Raw genomic sequence first — 15,359 nt, forward strand, 5'->3', positions numbered from 1 at the left:
GCTGTATTCTGTTCTTCTTAATGGTTGTGTCATTCTTTTACTAGTTGTGCCCTGCCCCCTTCCTGTCTCACTTTCTTCCTAAAATGCTTGGTTCATGTCTGACTCCCTTACTATCCTGCAAGCTATTTGTGGTATTCCTTTATTTCCACTGCCTAGAAGAGTCCTGGGATACAGTAGATACTCAGTGTATAATTATTAAATAAGCATTTCCATACTGCTGTAGTTTCCATTATAATTTTGATACTTGTGCAATACTTTATGCAGGTTATGGGCCACAATTTACTTAATCACTACTTTAGTATTGGATATTAAGATAGTTTCCAGGTCCACTATTATAATCAATGCAGTAGAGTACTTTTTTGTGCAAAGAGCTTGTTTTCTCATAGAGTTATTATTTTTCTCTTTTTCTTAAGAGAAGGGTAGAGTATGATTTAGTAAAAAAAGGGAGTTTCATTTTTCTCAGTTGGTACCAATGGTGATAGACCATTGATGGTAGGCTAGAGGGTGTTTTGGGGGTCGTCATGTCTAGAAGACCAGTGAAATACTTTGATTCACAGGTTGAAATATTTTCCTAGTATTTTCAAGTTGCCAGTGTCCAAGTATTCTAGACCAAGTATATCTACATGCCTGAATCCTCATTGTCTCCAGCTTCTCTGGAGTACACAGAGGCAGACCTTGGAGATGGGGTGGTTGGAGTTTGAGGAAAAGGATAATATACTGAATATAATTAGCTGGTCAATAGAAATTAAAATCAACTGAAACCACTATCTTCAAATCATACCAAATTTCGTTTTCACTCTTTATTTAGAAACCTCCAAAAAATAAAGCAATTCCTTAATACACAAAACAGAAACACTCATGCAAATTTGTCTAAATAGAAGTCCCCTCTACTGAACTTTGTTTTCCTAGTTTTCATTTTGTAATTGGAGATGTGTTTCCAACATGACATGAAGTCCAGCGGCATCCTTTCCTAAGCTGTTTTCTGACCACTATAGTTTCAAACAGGTTTAGAATTTCCAAATTAAAGAAGAAGAGAGAGGTAGATAGACAGGAAAGTGGTGCAAGCCTAAAACTGACTTGACTTCTAGCTTTGGGACAGAAACCTTCCTGGACCTGTGGCCTCATCCATGAATTGAGTAGAAGGTCCCCAAAGCCCTTCCTAACTCTGAATTTCCATGACCTCAGATATTTTAGTCCTGATATGTGCAGAGACCTCAACGAAGCTCAAATTATCTTTTGGCTTCCCTGAGTTTTAAGAACTAATAGTGCAGCCTAACACCCTTACAAGTGTAAGTCATCTTACATCCCCTTTCCAGATTAAAAACAAAAACAAAAAACAAAAAAGACCAAAGAATTAACTGCTGTGACTCCTCAGGAAATTTTTGTCTACTTCATTCATTATGATTTGTATGTTCTTCTTCTTCCAGATCTATGTGGAGTCTAATTTGAACTCATTTTGCATTCTTTGTTGACAGAGAATCCTGAAATAAATCTCTTAAAAGCTGCAAAAGACATTGTTGCCCAATTTAGCTGAACCTAATCAGGAGAAATCTAATGGAAATGAATGGCTCTTCCTTGCAATTTATCAAGCTTGTTTTTGATTTTATATTGCTCTTGTTATTGTTGTTTTTAGCCCAGAGTTAAAGAATATTCACTTCGATTTGGAGAAGTGACTCTGGGCCATACCACATGCCCTGGGCTTAGTTTGCAGATAACGAAAGGACTGCTGTCTCCTCTGCTCCTTCAGGTTTACCCACAATTTAGCAGAAGAAAAGGCATTCATACAGCTCCATGTTTCATTTTATTCAGCCAGCCAGTTCCTCCAATTTCCTCTCCAAAAGCACATGCAGCTGTTTATAAAATGCTTCTATTTAGAAGTCCTCCTTAGGAGGCAAAAGGAAATCTTAGGCTTCTTTCAGATAACGTTTTGCGAATGAGGCTGAGAATAAAAAATACATTTCTATTTGTAAGGAGAAAAATCAATGCTGCCACCCCTACCAAGAGAGATCAGTGTCCTCACCATGGACCTCTGCTTAGGAAAGGTGGCATTCAAAGGCAACCAGCCCTCTTTACTGCTGGCTCGTCGGGCTGGGAGCCAGGACTGCCATGATCCAGTTTAACTAACTGGGAGGGATTGTTTTCAAGGGGAGGTGGAGGTCATTAATCAGGGCAGCCTGTATTTAGCTATCTCAGCGTTCTGAAGTGATGTTAGACACGGAAAGTGATGAAAATCAAATAGGAATGTTCAGTAAGGGCAACTGGTCACTATTAGGAAAGCAGATTTCCCCTGTACTATTCTTCTTTGTTTGAATTCAAGCGGTGACCATTTCTCAAAGTCTGAATGATATGATAAATGATCCAGTAAGTCATGACACAATGCAATGTATATTTTAAATACAAGCCAGAATTTGTTATTTAATTAGAATGTTGCTTAAAATGAGAACAATGTTCTTTTATCATAATTATAGTCTTGGGACTTCCCTGGCAGTCCAGTGGTTAAGACTCCATGCTCCCAATGCAGGGGGCATGGGTTCGATCCCTGGTCGGGGAACTAAGATCCTGCATGCCGCATGGCACGGCCAAAAATAATAATAATAATAATAATAATAATAATAATAATAATAATAGCCTCAGTTTAGTAAAAGGCAGCATTTCACTTCTTTATCATCATTATCAAGCAATTGTGCATTCAAATAGTCAACAAACTTTTCTTAAACACCTACTATGTGCTAGTCTAATTCTGATTTAGAACCTTAATTCTGGTCTCATTCACTACATTATTTTTAATGCAAAAATTAAAACTAAAATGTTATATTTTAAGGTCTTTTCCTATTATTCTGTATGCTGGCAGAGAGAAAATTGCCCAGGCAACTTCTACTACTATTTCAGGGAGAGATGAGTCTTAGGTTTGAAGATACAGCCCTGAACAAGAAAGAAAAGTTCCCTGCCCATGAGGAGGTGTCTTTCTCCAGGGGGAAGCAGACAATAAATAGGTAAATAAATAACTGAAAAATAATTATAGATGATTATAAGTGCTACAATTAAAAAAAACTAAAACAGGATGTTTTGATAGAGACTGACTGGCAAAGAACGGGATAACTGCTCTAAGGTGGTTATGGAAGAATCATTCAGGAGGTAACATATGATCTTAGACATGAATAATGAGGAAGGCCCCAGCCGTGGAAAATCTGGAGGAAGGACCTGGGGAGCATCCAGGGAAAGCCCAAAGGGGATAACCTTGGCATGGTCAAGGAATAGGAAGAAGGACAAGGTGCCTGCAGGCTGTGAGTTAAAAGAGATCTAGGAGATGAGGTTGTAGAGGTAGGAAGGGGCTCGATAATGCAAGTCCTGTAGACCACGGTAAAGTACAACTGGAAAACACTGAAAGACTGCAGGTTATCAGTATTATTTATGTTTTAAAGTTATCATTCTGGCTGCTTTATGGGAGACAGATGGAAGCAAGAAGGCTAGCTTAGAGTAATTGAGGTACGCGATTAGTAGCTTAATATTGGCAGAGACAGGAAGTAAAGCGGATGGATTTGAGATGTTTTAGAAGCAAGAACCTCCAAACTTGCTGAAGAATTAGATATGAAAGTGAGGGAAAGGTAGGAAACCAGGAAAAAGGTTAAGGTTTGAACAACCGGGTGAATGACAGTGTCATGAGATGAAGAGTGGAATTCAGGGTGGAGGGGAGGAAAAGGTTTGAGGTGAAGGTAAGAATAGAGAATTCTTTGCAGCTCTGTTACACGGGAGATTTCTGTTGGACACCTGACTGGAGATCCGAAGACTGGAGAAATAAAAGTAGGTGAAATTGGTTCGTAAAAGATAACGTAAAGCTATGGCAGGAGAGAAAAGTGGGAAGCCCAGGACCGGGCCACAAGGCACTCTAACATTAGAAGTTCAGGATAGTGTGACAAGGAAATTGTCGTAGTACTTCATATACTGTAAATGGAGGCCAAACACTGGGCATGAAATGCACTAGAGGAGGAATCAAAGATGACATAAACATGCTGAAAGCTGCAGCACTCTGGTACGTTAACTTTCTGCTGTGGTGAAAATAAAGATGAAAACCATTTCGTCTGAGTTAGCAAATACCATGGAAAAATAAATGAAGATCTTTATTCCATGAGGGTATTTATAACGCATGACTGTCTCCGCATCACTGCTGCCCTCGTAAGCAGTTCTTCAGGTGCTGTGATTTGTCTAAGCATAGGGGTGCTCTGGGATGAGTTTGGGGGGATATACAGCACACATTTGCTTATTCAAGATTTGCAGAGTCCTGTTTGTTAATACTGAGTCATTTCCCCAAAGATGGGGTGGGAATCTTATGTCTATGTGTACAATCTCTGGATTAGTTCTACAGAAGTGATGGTTCAGTCTAGTCAGTTCTTAGGAACCAAGCCCTTAGCATTCTTCTACAGGGACTGTTCTCATGTTAATATGATAAGCCAGCTCTGCCACTTTCTGGCTATATGTCCTGAGACAAGTTACCCAAGTTCTTCAAGTCTCAGTTTCCTCATTTATAAATGATGACAATACTTCACAAGCTTGTGATGAGCTTGAATGAGATACCACGTGCTGAGTGACTAAGCCAGTGCTTCAGTGAGTCGTTAGGAGATGCTCAATAAATCTTGGTCTCTTCTCTCTCTTTTCATGCCAGTAACACACTGTAACCCACTAAAACCCCAGATAATTCTGATTCTGGCCCCATTCACTACGTTACTTTTTTAATGTAAAAGTTAAAACTAAAATGTTATAGTTATAGGTCACTTCCTGAATCAGTGATCCTTTTTGTGAGCTGGCAGAGAGAAAATTGCCTAGGCAACTTCTACTGCTATTTCAGTATGAGAAAGATTCTCAGTCAGCGAGCAGCACTCTTTCTCAGTCTGGGTAATTACCTCAGCGTTGGTACGGCGCTTGTAACTTCCTGTTTAAAGTCTAGAATTTGAGTCTAGTATCTAAACTCAGTAAGAACAGAGAAACTTCCGATCAATTGCTTGCCAGATTTCCCTATTGTACACGGTTCAATAAATGTGTCGCAGAACCACTGCCATTTTTTTCCCATTTCATTTGTTAATTCAACCAGTATACAGGGAGGCCCTACTAGGTGCCCAACACAATGTAGACACGGGAGTGACCATGATGAGCAGGATGGACACAGCCCCTGAACTCACTCTTGCACAGGCCAAGGTTAACCGACCTGTTCCCCTGGCAGAGAAGTGGCTTTTCTCCTCTGCTCCATTCCCAAGAGGTCATTTACTTAGACGAAAATGCAACTTGTTTAAGGTTCCTGGAATTGTTTGGAAATATGAACTAAAGGTGATTGCTGTCTTTTCCCAGACAGCTTTCTCTTTAATTGAGGAATAGGATCTGCTTCCTTTGCGTGTGTATTTTTAATTATAAAAATAACACATGCTTGCTTTAAAATGTGTTAATCTCCCCTAAAATGGGAAGCTTCTCTTCCTTGCCAGAAGAGAAGCTATTAACTGCTAGTATTTGGTGTCTACACTTCCCAGATGTTTTTTCTAAGCAGATACAAATGCATATCTGTGCATACCCACCCCCATGTCCCATAGACACACAATGTTTTGCTTTTACGAAGATAATATCATACTGTTCTGTAACTTGATTTTTTTTCGCTTAGCAGTATGTCATGGACATATCATTTCAGCATATTAATCTACCTACGCTTTTAGCATGCTACACAATAGTCATGGAATTACTCAATCATGGTTATTTTTTTTTAACCTTTCTTCTACCGATAGAACTTTGTTTCCAATTTATTGATATTAGAGACAGTTATTTAGTAAATGCGCTTGTACATACATATTTTCTCATTTGTGTGTGCTTATCTATAGACTAGAATTCCTCTAAGTGGAATTGCTCGGTCAAAGGGGTTGTGCATTTTAAACTTTGATAATGTGAAATTGCCTTCAAGAAAGATGACACCCAATTTAGTTTCCTGTCAACACTATATGAGAATACTCACTTCCTCCCTTTCTGAATATTATCATTCTTAAGTTTGCCAGTCTGATAGGAAAAATGGATTTTCATTTTAGTTTGCAAACTTCTGGTTTCCACTCTGACACGTAAAAAGCTTGGAAAGCACCATTCCCATACTTACAAGAAAAAGCTGGACAAACTGAAAATCAATGACTTTTCTTAGATCCATCACAGAATTGAAGTTTCAAGGTAAACCACACCCTGAAATCTGGAGAGACAGGTGCATCCAGAGAGATACAACAGAAGCCACTGGAGCGGTAAGGGTGGGACCACGTAATTTAACTAGTAATTGTGACGAATTGCTGGAGGCTGAGTGTGGATTAGTGTGAGTGAAAAACACCTGGGGCCCCAATCATAGGAGGGCCCCACAGTTTCGAGGTCTTTTTCCCCCAGGAACCCCACTAGGTTCTCATGGTGAGGATCTGAGAAAAATCCCCTCATCACCCTGGGGTAGGGGTGGGGGATGGAGATGGGAAGAGTAGCAAAGGTATAACCCTCCTGGATTCTTCTCCATAACAAAGTCCCACTCTCCAGGGACAACACTGAATCCTTATCCCACTTGGAGGCAGGGATTTCCACCCTACTCCAGCCCCTAGCCTTCCAGTCTCAACTAAAAAGAACCCCAAAATACAGTTAACAGGACACTGGGAATGGAGTATGGCATGGGGGGATTGTCCTATATACTTAGTGAGGAGGGAGAGAAACACTTTTAAGACACAGGCTCACCAAAGATGAACTTCACCAGATTATAGAACACTTCCCTTCCCTGCACCTTACTGCCATTCCAATAAGCTTCCAATGGATTACAGCTGTAAGATCTGAAAAGCCCAAGGCTCTCTGAGTGAGAGTACAAAGGGAAGCCCAAAGCCAAGAGAGAATACAAAAATAAGGACACCAGAGGAATTTGAAGGCTGTGGAACTTATAACTACAACAAACATTAAACATAGCCTGACTCCAAGCCAGATTAACATAACTCCTTACACTAAGGACCTATTTACCTCACTACCTATTACTGATACAACATATCTGGCTTTCAACCAAAAAAATTACAAGGCATACTAAAAGACAAGAAAAAACACAGTCTGAAGATACAAAACAAGCATCAGAACCAGATTCAGATATAATACAGATGTTGGAATTATCAGACAATGAATTCAAAATAACTATGATTAATCTGTTTTAAAGCACTAATACAGGACTTCCCTGGTGGCACAGTGGTTAAGAATCCACCTGCCAATGCAGGGGACATGGGTTCGAGCCCTGGTCCGGGAAGATCCCACATGCCGCGGAGCAACTAAGCCCATGTGCCACAACTACTGAGCCTGTGCTCTGGAGCCCACGAGCCACAACTACTGAGCCCTCATACCACAACTACTGAAGCCCACATGCCTAGAGCCCATGCTCCACAACAAGAGAAGCCACTGCAATGACAAGTCTGCGCACCACAACAAAGAGTAGCCCCCATTCGCCACAACTAGAAAAGCCCATGCGCAGCAACGAAGACCCAACGCAGCCAAAAATAAATAAATAAACACCCCACACATAAAAAAAAAAAAGCACTAATACAAAGATAAACAGCATGTAAAACCAATTCAGTAATGTCAGCAAAAAGATGGAAACTATGAGAATCAGAAGGAAATATTAGAAATGAAAACCTGTAATGGAAATGAAGAATGTTTTCAGTGGGCTCATCTATCTACTGGACACGGTGAGGAAAGAAACAGTGAATTTGAAGTAGCCCAATAGAAACTTCCCAAATTGAAACTCAAAGAGAAAAAACAATTTTAAAAAACAGAACATTCAAAAACTGTGGGACAATATCAAAAGGGCTAATGTGTGTGATTGGAATACTGGAAGGAGAAGGGAACAGGGCATAAACAAGATTTGAAATAATAATGTCAGAATTTTCCAAAATCAGTTATAGACAGCAAACCCCCACAGACACCAAGCAAGATAAAAAAGAAAAAAGAAAAATCAAAACCTAGGCATTGTATTTCCCACCTCTTTTATACCAGTGAAGCTTGGAATCCTGGCAATTTGTATTTTTTTCTCTAAATTAACTGTTCATATTGTTTGACTATTTTTCTTATAGATTTACAGGAGTATTTTATATATTATGTGTAGTAATCCTTTGTCTGTTATATACATGGCAGGTATTTTCTCCCATAACTTTGTCTGTGGAGCCTTTAACCATACTCAAATATTTAAAATACTTTTGATCAATTTTGTCAATCTTTTTCTTTTTTAAAAAAATAATTTCTATTTATTTAGTTATTTATTTTAATATTATTTTTATTTATTATTTATTTTTGGCTGGTTGGGTCTTCATTGCTGCGCGTGGGCTGTCTCTAGTTGCAGCGAGCAGGGGCTACTCTTTGTTGTGGTGCACGACCTTCTCATTGCAGTGGCTTCTCTTGTTGCTGAGCACAGGCTCTAGGCGCACGGGCTTCAGTAGTTGCAGCATGTGGGCTCAGTAGTTGTGGCTCGTGGGCTCTAGAGCACAGGCTCAGTAGTTGCGGCGCACAGGCTTAGTTGCTCTGTGGCATGTGGAATCTTCCCAGACCAGGGCTTGAACCCATGTCCCCTGCACTGGCAGGCAGATTCTTAACCACTGCACCACCAGGGAAGTCCCTTCTTTTTCTTTCTTAATTTCTGGTTTTTATTTGCTTAGAGATGACCTTTAACTTCCCCAAATTATAAAAAGATTCCTTTTTTTCTTTGAATACTTTTTTGTATTCAACATACAGCTCTTCAATGTATATGGATTCATTACTGTGTATGTTATGAGGTAAAGATATACTTTACTATTTTCTAATTAATAACAATTTTCTAATACCAATTAGCAAATAGTCTACTTTTCCCACCATTAAAATGCCACCTTTATTATTGAAAGATACATATTGAAAATCCTATCCTTCATCTACCTATTTATGACAAACTATTTTTGGACCTTAAATTCCACTTTAGTGAACTATTGATTTATTTCTGTGCTAAAAATCACTTTTTATAATTACTATAGCTTTATATTATGTTTAAATGCTCTATTTGGTGAGGTAGGTCATTTTTCTTGTTCTGCTTTTTCAACTCTATCTTTGCTATTTTTACCCATTTGCCATTTAGAATGAGCATGTCAAATTTTATTTTTAAAAATGCTAATGAGGTTTTGATTGGAGTTGATTAAATTTAGATATTAATTTAGGAAAAAATCAACAGCTTTATAACCTTCAGTCTCTCCATCCAATAACACAGGCATTTCTACCATTATTTAGCTCTTCCTTTATATCCTCTTGGGTAAGCCTTTATAGTTTTCTTCATATGGGTCTTGTGTACTTCTTTTTAGGTTTATTCTTTCTATAGCAGATAATCTGTATTGTTTTGTTGCTATTGTAATTGCAATTCTTCTAATTATAGTAAAGCTTTTTGTTTTTTGTATATTGATATAATATCTGGTCACATTAGTAAATTTTAACTCTTATTAGTTCTAATTTATTTTCCAATTAATTGTCTTGGATTTCCTAAGTAGATTTTTACAATAACCACAAATGCTAACTTTTCTATTTATTTCTACCATTTACATCTAATATCTTTTTCTTGCCTTATTACATTTACCCAACAAATTATTAACTAGTAATGATAATTATACACATCCTTTTTAAAAAAATTAATAGGATTGCTTCTAGTATTTCACTATTATGAATAATATTTATTACAGTTTCTGATAAGAAAGTTTTCCTTCTAGTCTTAGCTTGCTAATAATTTTCCAAAGATACAAGCGTTCATTTTTAATATGCTTTGAAGCATCTATTAAGATGATCATGTGGATTTTTTCTTTTAATCTATGCATGTAATGGATTACTTTAACAGATTTCCTAACATGTTTAAACCATTCTTGCATTCTTATGTAAACACTAGTTAGTTACAGTATTTTATTCTTCTATGCATTTTGGTTTGCTATTATTTTATTTAAGACTTCTTAAATATCTGATTCATGAGTTGTATTGATGTAGTCATTTTTTTTTTCTTCTTTCTTTCCTTTTTTAAATTACTTTTTTAAACTGAAGTATAGTTGATTTACAATGTTGCATCACTTTCAGGTGTACAGGAAAGTGATTCAGTTATTATATATATATATATATATATATATATATATATATATATATATATATATATAATTTTTCAGATTCTTTTCCCTTATAGGTTATTACAAAATACTGAGTATAGTTCTCTGTGCTATACAGTAGGTCCTTGTTGGTTATATATTTTATATATAGTAGTGTGTATATGTTAATCCCAAATTCCTAATTTATCCCTCCCCCGCCTTCCTCTTTGGTAACCATAAGTTTGTTTTCTATGTCTATGGGTCTATTTCTGTTTTGTATATAAGTTCATTTGTATCTTTTTTTTTTTTTTTTTAGATTCCACATATAAGCGATATCATGTGACATTTGCCTCTCTCTGTCTGACTTACTTAACTTAGTATGATCATCTCTAGGTCCATCCGTGTTGCTGAAAATGACATTATTTCATTCTTTCTTATGGCTGAGTAATATTCCGTTGTATATATATATCACATCTTCTTTTTCCATTCCTCTGTCAATGGACATTTAGGCTGCTTCCGTGTCTTGGTTATCGTAAGTAGTGCTGCAATGAACATTGGGGTGCATGTATCTTTTTGAATTACTGTTATTCCTAGATGCCTAGGAGTGGGATTGCTGGATCATATGGTAGGTCTATTTTTAATTTTTAAGGAACCTCCATACTGTTCTCCATAGTGGCTGTACCAACTTACATTCCCACCAAGAGTGTAGGAGCGTTCCTTTTTCTCCACACCCTCTTCAGCATTTATTATTTGTAGACTTTTTGATGATGGACATTCTGACCTGTGTGAGGTGATACCTCACTGTATCTTTCTTTTTTTTTTTTTTAACTTGTATGTGTTTTGTACTAAGCTTAAGTATCATGGTTATGTTGTCCTTATTCATTACATGGGATGTTTTCTCTCTTTGTCTTTGCTCTATAACAATTTAAATAACTAAGGAATTATCTGCTCCTTGAGGAAATAGTCTCTGGGGAACTGATATACTTATATATACTTATACCAATTTTTTCTTGTGTAATTTTCAAGACTTTCTCACTGTACTGAGCCTGCTAACAGTACCCCTTCTGGTTTCTTAGCTCTGTTGTTGATTATTCTGACTTTTTATATTTCTTGTGTTATTTCAATGAGATTTTGGGTAGGGTATTTGGTCAATCATCTTGAAAGGCTTTCTATCTTTTTGTATGCTCTCAAATATATCAAATAATAGAGAAATTATCTGTATCTTGAAGGCTTGCTAGGACTTGCCAGTGAACCATCTGAACCTGGGCCACTTCTTCATCTATGATTTATTCTGGTGTACTTCTTCCTGAACTCATAAAAGTGAATCTGTCTGCTGGACTTGGGACTCATCTTTGGATATTGCCTCTCAAGAAGACCCACTTGATTTCACACATCCTACCCTTGGGGAGGAGTTTTGTTTTGTTCTCCATTTTAGCAAACCCAGCCATGGCTTCTTATGTGTCTAGAATGGCAAAATCAGTCAACTGTTTTTCTATCTTAAATGTCCCCTCTTGGTTCCACAGTGCATTTTTAACCAATATAAACAAAATATGAAGTGAGTGTAATTTTAAAACTATGTATCGGGCTTCCCTGGTGGCGCAGTGGTTGAGAATCCGCCTGCCAATGCAGGGGACACGGGTTCGAGCCCTGGTCTGGGAAGATCCCACATGCCGCGGAGCGACTGGGCCCGTGAGCCACAACCGCTGAGCCTGCGCGTCTGGAGCCTGTGCTCCGCAACGGGAGAGGCCGCGATAGTGGGAGGCCCGCGCACCGCGATGAAGAGTGGCCCCCACTCGCCGCAACTGGAGAAAGCCCTTGAACAGAAACGAAGACCCAACACAGCCAAAAATAAATATAAATAAATAAATAAATTTATTAAAAAAAATATATATGTATCAAATATTCGAAGTGAGTATTGTCCTGATAAATTAGATTACCAGACATATAAGCTGCACATTTAGTCAGTGGTGGCTTTTGAAAGGAGGTTGGTTAGTCCACCTATACGTTTGATGTGTTCGCATCACATGTGTTTGAATGTCTGACCATTAAGTCTCGCATTCCCTTGGAAGGAACAACCCGGAGGATTTTCTGCAGTGAGAGTTAATTCAACTCAAAGGTGCGTATCTCTTAAGGGATGAGGGGTTGAGAGTAAGAGATACAAAAAACAGCAATAATATAAGAATGAAACCACCTCCAAAAATCAGGCTTACAGTACAAAATTTTTTTACTATAAGACTTATTTTATGCTGCAAATTCTTACACGTCCTCATTAAATGGATATACATTTGTCACAGGGAAAACAATATGACTGTTAAGAGAATGATGAAAGCTTAGTCTTAAGTAGGATGAGTCATGAAAAAAAAAAGAGTAAAAAAACATCCAGAAGGGTTTCATTCACCAAGAGCTGAATCTTTCACAAGATTTAACTTTCACACTTTAGCAATTTGTATAATTGCTACAATTGCCACCAGGGCCTCATGCAAATCTTCTGATATTCCTAAATGAGAATTGCCAGCAGTTGCTTGTCAGTCATGTGCTGCTACATGACTTACCTAGTCTGAATTATATACAACATCTCAGCACCATACTCAGAAAGGACTGTTAAGCCTGTTAGCATCTTTCCTCAGGTCCAGAGAGTTTCAGGAATCTTTGAAGTTGATGGTGCAGTGGAGCAAAGCTTTCTGTTCAAAGGGCAGCAACTTCCAAAGCAAGCTGATTAAGCCTCATTCCAAGTGCACCCTTTACTCGTTGCTAAATTGAGCTCCATTCCTTCCCCCCACCATATCTGGGAAGATGCCATTCGGCGGGGATCTTCCCAAATAACACCCAACAGAGTTACATCTCCTATAGCAATTTTAATGACTGAGCATTAAGAGCCAGAGTCTAAACTGCGCCCAGGAGCTCATGAAATCTGCTCTATGTGCCTGCTTATGGAACAAGGCAGGGGCTTTTCTGTCTTAAGTAGCAAGGCACGCCATGCATCTGGAAGGAGAAGCAGGCCCTGAAATGTTCACAGCATGCTGCAGCTGAATGTTTTCTCTCTTCTTCAGAAGATAAACTCTCTTCCTCAGAAGTTTTGATTTGTTTTCTCTGAATTTCAAAAATCCATACAGGGAGGGGAGACAAGTCAGGCAAGCAATTCCATAATGCTTCTTATGCGGGAGCCACTTTCCGACAGGCTGTTGTGTTTGCAGAGCTTTACTCTGCTGCATCACAAGGCATGGAGATGAGCCTGTGAAAATCCCTGAAGTGGAGTGATGAGAATGGGGCAAAAAGGAAATAACCTTTTATCAAGTCTTAACTTAGGCCCAGAAACTGTGCCTGCACCAGTCCAGAACAGCAGAGAATGCCCTCTTTTTTTTTTTTTTACCTCTAAACTTCTGTTTGTTTTTTTTTCTTAACCAAACCACAAAGAACCACAACCTTTCCCAAATGAATCACAGAAGATCCATGGTTCTCAGCATTTATTTTTAAATAAAGTGTGTTGTCATATTATGGAGAGTCATAAATAGCATATATAAATCTAAAAATTCAGACATTAAAAAAATGTGTAGGCTTCTATCCTTAATTCCAAGGAAATGTTGAGAGTTATTTATTTTTGAAGATCTGCATTATTTTGGCGGCAACCTTTGGGGTTTTCCTTTACTAGTGAAAGACAGTGATTCATCTTGCCCTCACTAAGGCAAACCCAAGACAGGCTTGATGATTCTTTAAGAGGTAGAGTCAGGGACACTTGTTAGCAAACACTTTTCTAACTTGTCAGAGGCTAATTATTTTTGATGTGTGGTTTTTATCAAATACCTTCTAAAGAAACTGCAATGTCTTTTCTGAATTTTTTCTTTGCAAGAGTCTATTTCTAAGAGCACATTCAATCTTAGGTAATAGTTTCTCATTTGTATGAAAGTTGCTGTCTTTTGTATTTGCTTTTCTACTGATTTCCATAGAAATCATTCTTGCCCTTCTGTGAGGAGTACAGGAGCCAAGGCTCTGATGTGACCCCTGGTAGCGAGAGCAGGTCCGCACAGATGTGGTACAGAGCTTCCCAACTCCGAAACACGTGCGAGCACACAGAACTCTCTTTACTTTTCAGTCTCAGAATTAGTGGATTTATTGGGCTGGTGCTGACATAAAAAATGAAATGAAACATCTGATTGTAACAGCTGCACAAAATTTGGACTCATGTAAACTGGTCTGACATCACACGTTCTGCATGTGAGTTCCATGAGTATTCTCCATATGGTGCTAATACAATAACATGCCTACAAAGTCCCTGTGGTTTATGGCATGATGAGCTCCAGAGCTGAGGAAGTAAAGCCAGGAAGCCTACGCCATTTGCCGAATGGAGCTAGCTTTGGGTAATGTCTCATTCTCACTGAGCTACTCAGGCTCACTAGGAGCAAGAAGCCATGCTGGGCGTAGTACCAGCAGTAAGCTTTATGTTGGAGATTCTGGACCCCTCTCCTTGGAAGGGGTGGGAGTGAGGTCTCACAATGTTTTTTGCCTTACTCCATAGAAAAATAGATGTGGGAGTGTAAAGGAGTTGCCAAAGCCACCTTACTCCTTTCCGGCAGTCAGGAAAAGGCAGGTAGAAAGAGAGAAAGAGAACGTAATGGCTCAACAGAAATCCTGACGACATCTAGCAATCCTTTGCTGGGGAGGCTGGAGTTCTGCCCAGGGCACACGATGGCATTGATCAGATCAGTGACACCCCACACTGACCCACAGCTATAAACACAATCTGCACACGTTCTCTTTCTTCAGCTAGAGGTAGGCATGGTGAGAGTGGTCCAGGCATTTGGCAAGTAGTTCGTGTTGCTCTGACAGGCTGTACATGTGGCCTAGAAAAAATTCTGTCCTTATTTAATTTTTGAAAATGACTCAAAGACATTTGTTTATCTGTTGGCAGATTAACCTCACAGAGGATGAGTTTTGGAAAATATTTAGCAGCAGCTTAGCTTTCCCTGTTTGCTCAGCATAATGCTGGATTGCTTCCCTCACCATCAGTTTCCAGGCTCAGAGAAAACACACTGCAAGTGTAGCATTGTAAACAGATTCGTCTGATAGACTTTCAAGGTCAATGAACTTATTGAATGCAGCACCTATTTGCATGAGAGAATTCGTAAGTTGGTATATGAGGTTGGGGTCCCTCATATTTTAGAGCAGCACCTATTGACTGTATGTGATAGTCCATTCTAGCTCTGTTGGGCACTAAATACACAGAGGCAGAAAGAGATCTCCCAGACTGAATTTCAAGAG

The sequence above is a fragment of the Balaenoptera borealis genome, assembly GCF_965194805.1.
Source record: "Balaenoptera borealis genome assembly, chromosome: 5".
Classification (NCBI taxonomy): Eukaryota; Metazoa; Chordata; class Mammalia; order Artiodactyla; family Balaenopteridae; genus Balaenoptera; species Balaenoptera borealis.